The following is a 14,106-nucleotide window of genomic DNA, read 5'->3' as shown; positions in this document are numbered from 1 at the left end:
AAGAAAATCTATAACTTTAAAACTTATAGAAAACGTGGTACAGTGATTTTCGTGATAGAGGCACACGAATATCGGCAGACAGAGGTATTCTATTCATGGATGAATTTTCCAGCGGCAAACGCTAGAACAAAAGAGTTTCACTATTACAAAATAGAGAAACCACCGGATGAGTACGCTCCTTTCGAGGAGACTGAAATCCCACTAAAATTCCAAGAGCACCTGCTCTGGTTTAATGGCGTCCTAAAACATAATGATCATAATACCAGGCTCGGTCCACTAGGTAGACCAGGAGCAACGTGGCCGGTTCTAGCCAGCTACACACCACATCTGGACATTGCAAAAATGTCAAAAGAAGAGCTGTTAGTACAGCTAAAAACACTTATAAAAATACATAGGCAATTAGTCCAATATGTAATGCGGACTGCAACAGTCCAACCAGATGTTAATGTACCACAGCTGACCCCTCATCAGGGGAACACTAATAAAATCACACCGCAGAACATACAGTCATGTCTTGGTAAAACACCCATAAAACGGGAACAAATTCCTTTCTGGTTAGCGCAGAAAATTACTCAAATAGAGGCAGTATTTCCGGATACCACCCCTATCGAGAAACACAGAATCTTGACCATCTGCCTTCCTATGGGAATCGACCCACACGTGGAGGACTGTGACACTTGGGGTACAGTCTTTGCTTCCATTTACACAAAAACACATGGTGTTCCGTCTATGGCGGTAATACCAGATGTACTAAGACAGATTCAAAATGAATATGGTCCAGAACCTGCTTTAACTCTTGGTATGAAATTACTGAAAGACTTCAAGCAGGTCTCGGCTATATTACTAGCCAACATAAAAGGAGAAGCAGCATCTGTGGCGATCCGCCAGAAGTTGAAGGAAACAGATATAACAGATCAACCAATCGAGCTTGCCAGAATCATAGAGAAATGCTATGAAGAATTAAGTAGAGACAGCTTGGGTGGGTAACCAGTAAAGCCCCAACTGCTCGAAAATCCTGAAAAATTATTTATTAAAAATAATTCAAACACTCCTAAAAAGAGCTGGGATGGAACAAAACAATCCACTCCCAAGGAAAAAGTTTTCCAGTCCAGAGGAAGGTCTCCTCGACGGAGGGAAAGAACTCCGACTCGAGAACACCAGTCTCCCCAGAGGGAGCCCTCTGAGAAAAGATATAACCTTAGAAATAGGGATAATTTGAAAAAACCTGATAGATATCAAAGTATTGATACACGTCCCTCTCGATCTTTTTCGCAGAAATCGGAAAGAAGAGGACGGTCAGACCCAGGAGAGCACACCAAGTCCAAAGACAAGGAACCTGCTCAGAGTAAAAAATCTCAATTTCCAAAAAAGAAGGTAGCAAGTATTAGAGTAATCAACCATGCCGAGAATACTGAGGACACAGTTGAAAAACGGGGAGTGGGCACAGACAATGTTAGACAGTGCAGCAGAAATCACTATAGCCCGTAAGATCCTGAAGAGTCATCTGGAGACAGTGGACACGAATGAATACATTCAGGTTGAAACTGCCGACACCAGACTTAGCGAGCCCCATAAGATATACGAAATAACATTGCGTAAAGAGGGTGATAAGACTAGGAAAATAAGGAGTCTATTTTGGGATAAACTCTCAAAAGGCTATGATATTCTGTTAGCTGAAAAAGATTGGCACCCAGAGTTTGTCAGGGAGTGCCCTCGTGGCGAAGAAATGATTATGCCTGCCTTCTCGAATCACATTCCGATTCACAAAAAATATACTTATGCAAGGAAATGGGCAGTAGCCCAGGCACCGGCATTATATAAAAATCATGTAGGATGGGATGAGGACTCACCTCCTCACAAAATCCAGTTAAAAAATGAACCAACTGCCCAAAGGCAGTATCCCATTAAGCAAGAAGCTAAAAAACAAGTCAGGGAGATCTTAGATCAACTTGAATACCAGGGGGTGATTGAAACATGCACCTCTCAAATGAACAATCCTTTGTTTCCTGTCTCCAAGCCAGACAATTCATATCGTCTAGTTTTGGACTACAGACACCTTAATGCATGTTGCAAAACTTTTGCAGTACAAAATTCGCATAGTGCTGCACTAATGAACAACAGAGTTAGGAAAAAATATAAAACGACATTAGACATATCTAATGAATTCTTTTGTCAAAACATTGCACCAGAAAGCAGGTGTTTGACCGCTTTCTCCGTAATGGGGTCTCAGAAAAATTTCTGTAGGCTCCCACAGGGGTTCAAGAACAGCCCAGGACTATTCTCAGCTAGAGTAACAGAGTTACTACAAATATATGATGATGAGGCGTTATCTTACGTAGATGATATCTATCTCACAGACGACAACTTGGATACTCACTTGAAAAGAGTGAACACCATTATACTTGGGTTCGCAGCAGAGGGTTACAAATCCAACTTTAAAAAGTCTCGAATTGCCCATCTGACAGTATTATTTTTAGGATACGAATTATCAAGTGAAGGAAAAAGCCTAGCGGACATCTTCTTAGAGAAGTGCGCTGTACTCCAAGCTCCAAAAATGCTGAAGAATTTACAATCGATTCTAGGCTTTCTGAATTTCGGTAGAACTTACATTCTAAATTGCGCGGGGAGAGTTAAACCTCTCTACGAACTAATTAAACCTGATTTTAAACAAATCAATTGGACTCAAAAACACACAGAAATTTTGAGATCACTGCAAACAGACATGTTATCAAAAACAAAATTAGATACACGTGACAACACACGCGATCTTGTAATCCGAGTCATCCCAGGAAGATGCGGATTCACGTACCTGACCTCTAATGAGGGAGAAAAGGTACCAATTTCAATTAAATCTTATTTGTACAAAGAAGCAGAAAAAACATTCAGTCACACAGAAAATACTATGAAAGCAGTGCAAATTGCATTCCCAAATGAACGAGAATTAGCACATGGTAAAAGGATTAATATCCTCACAGCGGAATCCGCCTTCGAGGCGCTATTCAGCCCAGTAAACCTGCCTACAGTGTCACTGGATCCGAAATGGATACAGTGTGTAGATTCTCTAGGAGCGGAAGATGTGAAATACTATTTCGCCCGCAATTCGAAAAACTGAATGATTTAGAATATGAAGAAGAATATCCTCTGCCAATCGAACTTCTGCCTCTCCCACAGTACGCCTGTATAATCTATACAGATAGATTTGTACAGCATTTTTTTATTTTTTTATTTCTAAAGCGCAGGTAGCTGCCCTGAGGCGTCCAAGCGCTCAGTATATCTCTGAAGTTTGAGTTAGGAGGGAGGCAGATTCAGTATCATGGTTATGTGGTGAACAGGAGCGTTTTCAGCTGTTTGCGAAAGGAGAGAATGTCGGGGTTTGATCTAAGATGCTGGGGTAAGGCATTCCACTTTTTAGCCACATTGAAGGAGAATGAACGGCCTCCAGATCTTGATTTCTTTATTTGCGGTACAATGGCTAAATTTGCGGAAGTGGAACGCAGCTGTCTAGTGGGTAGATAGGGTGTGATGAGAGGGAGATTGATGGTCGGGCCTCGCGACCAGAAAGTCTGGTGTGCGATGCAGAGTGATTTGAAGTCTACTCTTTCCTTTACGGGGAGCCAGTGCAGTTTCCTCAGTCCGGGTTTTATTGAGGATCTGCGAGGGATTTGTAGAAGTGTTCTGGCTGCGCAATTCTGTATTAATTGTAGTTTGCGCAAGGTGAAGTCGGGAGCTCCGAGATATAATGCGTTTCCATAGTCCAGCCGCGATTGGATCAGGCCCAGGACTACGGTTTTTCTTGCTTCAAAGGGGAGTAGAGGCAAGATCTTCCTGATGACTCTAAGGATACCAAAGCAGGTGGCAGATAGTTTTGTAGCCTGTTGGTCAAAGGACAGGGACCTGTCGAGCCAGACACCAAGGCTCCTAATGGCGTCTTTGGGTGCTGGAGCCGGACCCAAGCTGGTGGGCCAGAGATTGTCTATGGTCGATGGTAGAGTGTGACCCAGGAGCATGAGCTCTGTCTTGTCTCCATTAAGTTTGAGACAAGACTTGGTCATCCAGCTTTTGACCGTCTCCAGGCAACCTGCGAGATCTACATTTGCCGACGAACCGCCCGCCTGTGCCAAGGAGACCACCAGCTGGGTATCGTCCGCGTAGGTAACGATCTTAATACCGAACGGACGGACGATCTCAGCCAGTGGCCTCATGTAGACGTTAAATAACGTCGGGCTCAATGAAGATCCCTGTGGGACCCCACACCCCAGAGGCTTGCTGGAGGAAGTGACATTGCCCTCATACACCTGGAAGGATCTTTCACTCAGGTAGGACTTGAGCCACTCCAGAGCTCTGTCAGTTATTCCGGTGTCCAGGAGACGCTGCAGGAGGATACCGTGGTTAACGGTATCGAATGCGGCGCTCAGATCGAGGAGGATGATTGCCACCGATTCTCCCCGATCTAAGATTCTCCTGGACTCCTCTGTGACTGCCAGCAGTGCCGTCTCGGTCCCATGCTTGGGGCGGAAACCAGTCTGGGATGGATCGAGAAGTTGGTATTGTTCGAGAAAGGTTGTTATTATGCTGTTTATATGTTTCTCCAGGATTTTGGCTGCCCAAGGCAGCAAGGAGATCGGGCGGTAGTTGTTGGGGTTCTTTGTGTCAAGGTTTGGTTTTTTAATCAGGGCCCTCACCATAGCCTGCTTCCACGCTGCTGGTACTATGCTGGTGGTGATCGAGGTGTTGAGTAGTTCAAGCAGTGTGGGAAGGATGGTTTGAATAGCCGAGACTAGAACATATGGGGGCGCTGGGTCTCTAGGGGAGCCTGACTTCACCTGGTGCATGAGGGAAGTGAGGTGATCTGCCTGCACCTGGGGGAATTCCGCCAACACCGGGGGGTGATTGGGTGGGTGATCTGCCTGTAACTGGGGGAATTCTGCCAACACCGGAAGGTGATTGGGTGAGTGGATTTGAGGGGGACAAGGAACTGCTTTAATTAGAGCAGTCTGTTCTGTAGAAGGGAAGGATGAGTAGATAAGGTTGATTTTCTGAGAGAAAAAATTAGCCAGGTCTTCGCAGCGGAGCTGTGGGTTCTCCGTGATAGCCGGAGGTGTGGGGAGGGTGATGAGGCTTTTTACTATTTTGTATATTTCTTTTGAGCTGGAGCTGGCCTCTGCGATCTGGTTAGAGTAGTATGAGGATTGCGCACTTTTTATGTCTTTTTTGTATGACCTAATGGCGTCTCTGTAGATAGTTTTATCTGTTTCCACGTAACCTAGTCGCCATTTACGTTCCAGTCTCTTACAACAACGCTTTTTCTCCCTTAGTTCAGTGGAGTACCAGGGAGCTGAGGTTCTGGATCTTTTGAAAACTGTTTTCTTCAGGGGGAGCGTGGCGTTTAGGGAGCTCCGAATCCATTCATTGACTGTTTCATTGGCCTGTGAGGGAGTCTGACCGATTAAGGGAATGGATTTTTGTAATTCCTGGGTCCACTGGGCCAGCGGTATTTTAGACCAATTTCGAGTTTCTTGGACAGTGGGTGTAGGGGGTATAGATTTCTCTGTTGTTCAGAGCAACGGGACTAAGGCATGGTCTGTCCAGGGAAGTGCTATAGGGGGACAAGCCTTCAAATGTGTACAGTTGCTAAAAACTGGGTCCAGCAAGTGGCCTTTCGTATGCGTAGGAGATGAGACCAGCTGGAGCAGCTGCAAAGCAGATAGGTCCCTGCTTAGTTTGTTGGCGATGGAATTATTGGGGTCGTCAAAGTGTATATTGAGATCACCCAATAACGTGTAGTTGGAAGGTGATAGGGCCAACTCGGCGGCTAGCGGTGGCAAAGTTTCATAAAACTGTTTGGGAGTGCCTGGTGGGCGGTATATTAGAGTACCGGAGAAACTCAAATTGGGAGAGAAATCCAGGGTGAAGGACATACTTTCACATTCCGGAAAGGGGTTGGGGGTGCAGCGACAGGTGAAACAATTTTTAAAGATGATGGCTAGTCCGCCCCTCTGTCATGTTCCCGGTCCAGTCTTACAATTTGATATTCCTGCCCCAGGATTTGAACCAACTCGGGGTCAGAGTGAGGGGTTAGCCAAGTCTCCGTTAGAAAGAGGGCGTCTGGTTTATCCTCTTCGATTAACAGGGAAATCTCTGTGCAGTGTCTAGGAAGAGACCTGCAGTTCAGCAGGAATAGTCGAAAAAGTTGTTGGTTTGAAGTGGGGGGTTTAGGTTTGAGGTGAGTTTTGCAAACATTGCATTGGGAAGGTAGGTTGAGTGGGCCATATTTATGAGCACAGGACAGGAATCCCTGAGAGTTGATGGTTCGGAGTTCCTCGGAGGTATAATGCCGAGTTTGCGTGACGAGAGGAGTAGGGGTTGTGGCCCCTGGTCCCGGCCCGTCGCGGACGGGTGCAGACGGGCTTGCCTTGGGCGCGCCTTCGGCGCGCCAACGGCGTGCCCGCTGTGCTCGTCTGCTGCGCTTCCTAGGGTGACACATTTTTATATGATCCGGGTTTGACTCTAGGGGCGTGGCCACAAACTCGCCGGTAATGTCGGCGTGGTGCTTGTTTCCTCGGCGTGGGTCCGCTGCGCGCTGGCAGGGAGGTGTGCACAGGTGAGAAATAAAATCACAGCAAGGTTTTACAATTTTAAAAGAAAGTTTAGCAGTAATTCGCCTACTCCCGGCTTCCGCCTCAGGAGATTTGTACAGCATTTCAACGTAGAGAACAAATCCTACGATGCAGCCTGTGCAATTGTTAAAGGTTGTTGGCTGTGCGGTAAATTCAGACCAAAAATAACAAAAACTGAATCAGTAAGAAACTGTTCGGCTCAGAGAGCTGAAATCAGATCTTTAAAGATGGCGCTCGAAAATGCAGAACGTGAATTCCCCACACTAATTGTGTGCGATTCTCATTTTTGCGTCAACTCTTACAATAATAAGTTGAAGAGCTAGATTGAAAATGATTACAAAGATGACACAGGTGCCACAATAAAGCATAAATTGCTCTGGAAACAGGTAGCTCTTTTACAGAAAGAACTACAAAAGACTCACGTGATACATGCACAGAGTCTTCAACGTGATGGCGTTCACGTTGCAGGGAATTCATTGGCTAATACAGCCACAGCGGAAGCAACTAAACCGGCTTCCGTAGCCACAAAAAAGCGTGCAGAAAAATACATAGACGGGGAAACCATGCTGGCAGTAAAAACGACCGTAAAAGGCGACTGTGCAGCACTACCCATGAACTATCCACTCAATTATGCATACGTAATTGATGCAAACTCCGTTCCTTTTGCTCGAATCCCTGGAGTGGGAAGCACACATGGGATTGGGTCTGAGACACCAAACAATCAGGGACTCTCTGAGAGAATTAGAATCAGAGTACTGGTGGCCGGAAATGAGTGAAGGCATTCATGATTTTGCTAAAAACTGTGAAGACTACAACAGAGATCGCAGTGAAGAACTGGCCAGTGTAGTGTCAGAAGCCCTAATAGAAAGCATCAGGCAATCTATCCGCGCTATCAAAAAAGAGAAACGCGTCCCATTGTACATCATTAGGGCTAAACACACTTAAAAAATGTGGCCCCCAGCACTCGGCTGACGCCAGAACGGTTATAAAAGATCTGCCAGTCTTTATCGGCACATACGCAATTGCCATGTTCCATTCTGACCAGGGTCCTGCTTTTAGCTCTCGAGCTTATAAGGAGGCCATGGCCAGCATGGGAGTTGGGTTGCGGTATTCTTGTCCGTCACACCCCGAAGGGAATAGTGTGGTAGAAAGAAAAAACCGGGACATAAAGCGATCTATAACAGCAAAGGTATTAGGTTCGGGTGCTGGGTGGGTCAAACATCTAATAAGTGTCCAGATCAGTCTTAATAATTTGCCAAGAAATTCTCTAAAAGGTTTCAGCCCATACGAACTATTGTTCGGAACTAGAATGAGAGTTCAGGACTTAGATAGTCAAGTATTAGTGGCACAAGATAAGAAAACAGACTTTGACATCAAAGATCGTTTGGCTGTTTTACAGGACTTGAATGAAACAAGAAAATCCTTAAGCAACATAAAGTTAAAGCAACAGCCAGATACCACTGACGAGGCACCACAAGCAACAGCCCCAGCAAGGCCTGTCTGGATTCCAAAGATTGGGGATCTAGTCAGAGAAAAAATAGCGGTGAAGAAGGAATTTGGGCCTTCTTACAGAAAAGCAGTACCTGTCTTGGCAGTCACCGGAACAAGATCAGTAGTACTACCGCCCCTTGCTGGTAAAAAGGAGAACAGAGTTGTATCAATCGACCTGGTAAAACCACAAGCATGTGGCCTATAATCAACAGTAGGCCCAGTGGACTCCCAAGAAACAACAGAATACCCAAACTTGCGACAATCCAAGAGGTTCAAACTGAAAGACTAATCACATTCGATCAGACTGCAGTGCACAGAGAGGGACTATGCAATAATGCCATGGAACTCGTGCCTCTTGAGACACAGATTGAAACAGTTCGTCAAGAAACACCAGTCTACAATAATGTGGCATCAGAAAGTGCTACCGAAAGACAAATTGAAAGAACAATCCCAACAATTGACAGAACTGCCTCAGGTTATTTCATCAACTTCGACAACTTTTCCGAGGATCAAAGTAACCCCGAAGTGATGCCAGAAATAAAAAAGACTTTTAAAGAAAAAACAACGGAACTCTTTCATCAACTGAAGGAAATCTACCTTATTTCCCCATGGTTAGAGTTCTGGTTCGGTCTAGGTGTATTTTTCCTTTTGCTTTGGCTCATCATGGTACTTTGTTTGGGAAAATTCATTGAGGGAAAATATAGTTCAATGGACACAGCAAGTCAGAACATCAACTTAGTCCTCAAACCACACAGATCATCCCACGTGAAGAAAAGAGAACTGTCAACAGTAAATGTCACAGCCATTCCAATACCCGGTGGGGTAGTATGGGAGAAAACTGACTATGAGATCTATGGTCCGGTCGAGATCCTGAAGTATCCTCATCAACTGAAGGTTTCCTTAAGTGACTTTGTAAAACCTAGTACATTCTCTGATGATTGGGACTTTAACAGTATTAATGACATGATGTCTGATTTAGTAATGTCAGCTACATTCACAGAACATGATTATTTACAAGGTTCGTCTAGTTATGAACAGTTGTTCTGTTTTACACATTATGGCGATCATTATTTGCATAAATCTGCACAGCCTAGAAATGTTTTTAAGTATAATCAATGGGAACATTGTGCAACACCACCTAAAAGCAGTTCTAAAACATTCTTTGAGAAATTCAAGTACTTCTCAGGGTTTAACACCAGTGATGCAGAAACATTTTATTACAAACTGTTAGATAAAACAGGAATGAAAACAATGGTGACAAACACTAAATTAATATATTCAGAAGCATTTTATGAAAAAATGATGACATTTGGTTTTGATTATTGGAAAAATAACATTGAAACAAAAACCATTTGGGGTACGAAAGATTGGCAGGTACAAGGCCTAGAAGCATTATTCAGAACCTGCATGATACCAGAACAAATGATGTTTTTAAATGACACAATTCATCAAGCATCCTGTCTTGGCCTAGCTAAGATCAAAGACCTTAACAAACCGACTATTCCAAAACCAATACCTGAAAATACAACAACAGATATTGAGATAGACGTAACTAAAATTTCACATTTTAACAGAACACATCCTGATTGGAAAAAGTGGTTAATCTGGCCTACTGACACAAACAACTGTCAAGATAGATTCCTGAATAAAAACACAGGGGTTAAAAATGACCAGACAAGACCCTAGATACTCCCAGAGACAACATCCAGGGATAGTAACAACATACAGTGTAGGGAAACTCTGCCTCGAATGGCTAGGATCATCCACACTGGCTGAAATTAAGCAACACTTGTCTTTACTTAAAGATGGTGCTGATTTGCGCGATTTTATTATGGGACCACGCAAACAGCGTCAAAAGCGTTTCATAGCGGCCAGCATCTATGCTGCATACAACGAGGCTTGGAAAGTCACACAAATTGAAACAGCTGAAAAAATACGAGAAATTGATCGTATTAATTTGGAAAAATCACTTTCTGTAGTGGACAATGGGTTAATGACTCTGTCCTCCAGAATATATTTGTTGGACAATATTGTATCCTCTGCCTTTGATATAATAGACAGAGACTAGCTAATGTTACAGCATGGCCAGTCGCAACTACGTTCTATTGTACAATTAGGCTGGACGCTGCAAAATCTTCGTTCAGGCTATGTGCCTTGGCGTTTAATCAACACAACGTCATTGTTTTTCATTTTTAACCTTACTGATAAACAAATCAGCTTGGCACAGAAAGGAGCAGACTATACAATCCTGAGCATCGAAAAACTTGAGAGATTACCATTGACAATGTCAGAAAGTCCTGTCATTGAATGGATAATACACAGGATTATCACAATTCCGATAACAACTTTCCGATTTAAAAAGTGCCTTGAATACATACCTACTGGCCAGTATGAACAATTAGGTAAAGGATATGTTAAGTCAGCATGGAAATTACCATACACACATTCATGCTATAGTGACAGCGACAAAAATGTATTTCTTAGTGGTGAAAACTGTAAACGTTCACTAAGCGGTATACTTTTGTGCCAGGGTATTAATTTACACAGAGCCTGTGAAGGTAATTCTAACAACCTTTCATGCCACCAGCTTGTCACATCTGCAACGCAGATAGAGCCTTTCTTTATGCAACTCGCGAATGGGAGTTGCATTCTAAGAACGGATCACAGATGTTGTGGCCTTTTGCCAGGGAAAGCGTATCTCGTAAGCGTAACTTCCATGGTCAAATGCTGTATGCCAGCATTGTTCCCGAGCGGGCCTGGAGACATAGAGACTACCATCTGGCCTCGTCTGCATTTCTCTTCTATACGAATTGATACTTTAAGCAAAATGAAGTCTGTGCTTTTGCAGACAACAGTGCCCATCACGTCATCAAAAGAGACGTATGATCTCCTAGTTGCAAGACAGCTACGGAGGAGGTTCATGACCTTTTATCAACAAATTGCCCCGTGCATTTCGTAGAAATGTTGAGCCAACTCCTTAACATGTCTAGTGCCACAGGCATCCCAGGCATATTTAGGACGAATTTTACGGGACTGCTAACACCATTTCAAGCAATTCTGGGAATCGTTCCAAATTTTGTCCACTCTGTTTTTGGCGGCATAGCCCTATTTTTGGGACTTGTAGCAGGGATTTTATTTTTGACCCTCCTGCTCCGATATGGCAAGCCACAGCTCAGACATAACTCCTATGGGAATGGAAGAAACAATCCTAGCAGTGCGCTACCGGGACAGAATAACTAGAGTCCTTGGATTGGCCAGGCTGAGAGATCTAAACATGACCTGGTTCCTTTCATTCAGACCGATATGGCAAAACTGCATCTTACCTGTACTACGATGTATGCTATGCGGAGATGAGTGCGTGTTGGACACCTTTCTTTCACTTCCATCAGCAGTACCAATGGATATCGATACTTTGCTAAGTCCGATAACGGCTCACGCATTGTGTTGTCCCCAGCGGCTACCAATCCTGATGACGGCATTCGTTGAGACTCCTGCACTACGACTAGGTGGTAACAGTGGAGCGAGTGACAAAAGCAACATCACCCAGGTACGACCTTCTGTGAGCATTGCTGATCCAGCCTTTGATGACAGCAATCATTCTCACACCTGCCAAGTTACAGCACTATCGAATTTGGTCGAACTGTCACCTGATTTTGTAGACCAATTCTTTGAGAGCCTGTCTGATATGATGTTCTCACCCGAACAGAAACAATAACTTTAGAGAAGCATTCCGACACACAGCGTTCCCATGAACTCTGAATTCGGCCTTCAGTTTTGAACAACAAAAACTGCTAAAAGCGTTGGAACTCTATTTCCCCGTTCAGCAAGAATTCTTTTGAATTGAACACTTTTTAATATTCACCTTTTTTGGCACGAAAAATTCTTTGCTTAAAGTAGAACTATTCATAGAGAACAGAAGCTTCTACTTCCATTTTTGGATACATCTAGAGACATAATAACTTTACACCAGCCTCTAGCACATTTTACTGCAATGCATGTATATGTGATGAAATTATCTCGCCCTTCTTTCTGTATTCAGAGATATTTCATGTGTAATTCTTTTTGCAAAATCGTTCATTGATTTCATATGCTATAATTTTTGAATGATTTCTATGCTTCAAAAACGTACAGTACCTATATTTTCACGTATTACAAATACGCCTATTTCAAATGCATATATGTATTTTGGGGTGGGCAATGTTACACATGCATCTTATTGCTCTAGTTTTAGTACTTTGATGGACATGAATTCGTGGAGTGGGTGTTGCGTTCTAATCTAGGACCCTGATCGATACTGTGACCTTATGCCCCTAAACGGCTATAAATCCATTTATTCCCTATATTGGCATAACCGATCAAATGCAATATTCAGAAACTCGTCTCTGGCCTCACACGAACAGAGCCACATTTCAGAATCACTTCCTCTGCCACTTCCTTTGCAGCTAATTAGTGCAATGACATAGCAGAAGTTACTATCTAAGATTCCTAGATTAACACTCTGAGTTCTTCAACAAGATAAAAACTCAGCAACCTGGGAAAGCCCCGCTTGCTATGTTTTGATTAGTAATAGAACTCTAATGAGCACTGATAGACGATCACTTCCTAGTGACATCTTTATTGACGTCTTATGTCCAAAAACTTACGTCAAACAAGGCACCTTTCAGGTATAATTATTACCAACGTTGCCTAAAGAAAACGCTGTCTCGCTGCTGAAGTTGCTGCTGTTATGCTGATGATACCATAGCTGCTATCGCTACTGCTATCGCTGCTAACTAGCGAACGATGGTGTGGTGAACTTAGGAGCTGAACAGGCGTCCCCCTGCAAGAGCCCAGATGCAAGCTGCCCGCGGACGCTGCCACTCCTACTGCAGAGAAATCCAGCCCCGGCGTTTCCAGGCTACCCTTGCGGGTGACTGGGATATCGAGTCCCTGAAGGAGATACCAGACCTCCATCATTCTATTCCAGAGGTATGGTGTTGACTAAACCCTTAAAGAGAATTATTGAAGCAAACCTTGGCCAAACCAACTTAACTTAAATTTACTTACTTACTCCCCTCCCAAGTATTAGGCTTAGGTCAGGTACACTGGGGTAGGCGTAGTTAGAAGCACCAGTTGAGTATTTTAGCCTAATGTATATATAAATGTATATATGTTTTATTCATTTTAAACCATTGTATGGCTAAGAAACCATATCAATGCTTTTACAGTATTATTTCGTAATACTCATCTTACTGTACGTACTTTTTTATAATAACAAGTCTTGCAATTGTGGCAATTCATTTCTCTTGTACGAGAAGAAAGACTGTTCAATAAATCTTACCCTTTATTGAAAACGCCCGTCTCTCTATTCTCTACATCTTGTGAAAGTAAACTGCACAACCACTGACTGAGTAAAATAACTGTCTATTGTTCACACGACTCCAGAGATTGACTCTTATCTGAGGAGCAAAGTTGTCATGTTGCACGGTTGTTGGAAAACTGAATCCCTTCTTGTCTGTACCAGGGAAGCTGATCACTTCCTATTCAGAGAAGAAATTTTCCAGTGACCTCTGAGCTAGTTGGTAACAAACCCAATTAAGTTTAGCATAGTCAGTAGAGGCCTGGAAGATCCGCACTTCTACGTCGATACCACTGTTTATGTTATTCCAATGCGCAGGGCCTATTGGGAAAATAGGAACTACACTACACCCCAATCATTGGGTATTCGACAAACACTTCAAGACAGAGGAAATTCATATCCTAAGAGGTAACAGAGTGATCAGACTGGACCTGAAAGGCTATCACGAAATCTTGAAATTCTAGTGGGGAAATCAGTCCTGACAATTTCACTGCCTACATTTTGGACAGACCACTGCTTCTGGAACCCTTACTTTTAAAATGCTTGTCCTACACTGGTATGCAGGGAGAGGGATCATGACTTCTGCTCTAATTGTCTCATTTCCATTTTTGGGCCCATTTCACGAAAAGATCAATTGCATCCAGGGTTGGTTCAAGATTA

This window comes from Lissotriton vulgaris, chromosome 8 (genome assembly GCF_964263255.1).
Source record: "Lissotriton vulgaris chromosome 8, aLisVul1.2, whole genome shotgun sequence".
NCBI classification, from domain to species: domain Eukaryota; kingdom Metazoa; phylum Chordata; class Amphibia; order Caudata; family Salamandridae; genus Lissotriton; species Lissotriton vulgaris.
Note: the sequence above shows the minus strand (reverse complement) of the source record.